Source organism: Galeopterus variegatus, unplaced genomic scaffold, assembly GCF_000696425.1.
Source record: "Galeopterus variegatus unplaced genomic scaffold, G_variegatus-3.0.2 Scaffold7640, whole genome shotgun sequence".
Classification (NCBI taxonomy): Eukaryota; Metazoa; Chordata; class Mammalia; order Dermoptera; family Cynocephalidae; genus Galeopterus; species Galeopterus variegatus.
The window spans coordinates 25,209-27,393 of NW_007733751.1; positions in this window are offsets into that span (position 1 = coordinate 25,209).

Here is a 2,185-nt window from a genome sequence, read left to right on the forward strand (position 1 = left end):
CTGGGGAGAACAGAATCACATAGAAATTTTACCCTAGTTTCATATGCCTGACTCCTCTGCTTTCTACTATACATGGTAGAAGTAAGCAGAAAATGGAATCATTATGCAGTATCAAGAGAGTAAATTCCTATGTGTCAGATTTTTTTTATCTTAAATATTAACTTCCTTTTCTACAATTGAAAAAAAAATAAATCACTTCCTACCTGGCATTTTCAAAGATCCGTAGATCACGTGTTACTTCAGATTTAGTTAGCATGACCTTCTTTACCAAATCTCATTTAAAAATTTTTTTAATTAAAAAAAATTTCATTGCCATAGATACTGTTTCTTGCTAGAATTCTAGCTATACTAAAAAAAAAAAAATCTTTAACAACCAATAGGCAAAGTTTATTGGTGGAATCAGTAAGTAGAATATTTGAAGTGATTTTATTAGACTTTGATAACTTTTTAAGAACATTGCTGAGAAAGTAGAGTAATTAAGTCAGGCCCCCTCACCTCAGGTCTGGTTGGGGGTGGTGTAGCACATTCTTTGTAAGCAAGTTGTGTGTGGGTGGATTTAGTGCGCCTGCATGGTGCTGCGACTTGGCTGGCATTGACTGCCTCAGGCGTCCAATCCCGTGTGGGCATGCTCTTGAACCTATGGCTCCAAGGACCTTTTTTCTAGATACCTAGCTCATAGACCTGCATGTGAAGGGTTTGTGACCCAGTCCAGACAATAGGCTTGAGGGGTCTGTGAGCTCCAGATCCAGTCCTAGCTCGACAATTAGTGAAGTTGGCAGGATTACAGGCAGGTAAAAGAGCTTGACAATTGGGGTAGTCTGTGACAGGATTCTGAGCAAATACAGGAGCCAAAAGCCCTTGGAAGAAGAAGGAAATGTGGCTATCCTTGAGCATGTGGTGCCCGGTGGCCACTTTTCTGCTGACTGGAGCCAGCTCACTATACTGCAAACTGATCGAGATTTGCAGCAGAAAGCAGAGTTGTTGGAAGTGCAGATGATTATCCTGGAGAATAACATGCAGCGACTGGCCACTCCTGCCTCTCACACCAGGGAAGACAACCAACCCAGTGGTGAGTTGGTAGAAAATGTGCATCTCCAGGCATGACCTGTTGTGCACAAGAAATTGAGACACGAGTAGCCTATGAGACCAGATGGACAACCGGTGGGCAATCCATAGGTGACCCAGTTCACCACCTATGTCCTGTATACCCAGGTTGAACTGGTTGACTTGGGGAGACAGTTCAGGAAGAAACATGGGGAGACCCTGGCTGCTTGGCTGCTGTGGTTATGGGACCTAGGGGTGAATAGTGTGGTATGCTCTGGTGAGGAGATGGAAAAATTGGCCTCCATTCCATGCACCCATCCCCAAGGCAGCGGCTGCAGAATAGCTGCAGGTATGCACAAGGGCAAGGTAATCACTCTTTGATGGAATGGGTGAGTGCAGCTGCCCGAACAGTGGGGGCAATTGCTGGAGAACTGCCCAAGATTGTTAGTAAATGGCAAACATATGCTGAGCTGGTCCAAATCATTCAAGAGCTGGGGATGCGGCAGTCCATGTTTAATCTGAACACTCGTGGCCCGGAAGATGAAAACTTTACAAGCAGCATGAGAGACAGTGTACTCCAAAATGCCCCATCAATGTCGTTTGGGTCACTGATGGCCATACTGGCCTAATACATTGGTCATCCTGTACATGAGGCAACAACAATGATAGCCAGCTTGGGTGAAGTAGAGGATAGAAGACAAGCAAAAGGGGTCTGAAAGGTGGCTAAGACCAAACCCCCAAGAAATACTCGGGATTTTATCCCAAAGGGACCAAGCAAGACTAGCCATAGCAGATGTGGCTTGACTTGCTCGCAGCAGAGGTTGATAAAAGGAAAATTGACCGGCAGCCAAATGCAGTTCTGTTTGCCTTGTGGCAGCAATTGTGCCCTGAACAACATTTCACCAAATATCCAGAAACAGGTAGCAAGGTATGCTCAGTGGATTTAAAGGAGTTTTTGGTTGCTCCCGAGGAGGCAGATGAACTGTTCCATTTTGACTAGGGAGCAGGCCAAGGTACTTGCCTTTTGGGGGCAGGCGAGGACCGGAGGCCTCATGCTGAATTGGCAATATATTGGTTGAGGACAAATGTGCAGCATGTTTTGACACTGGTGGATACAGGTGCAGAATGCAGCCTGATATAT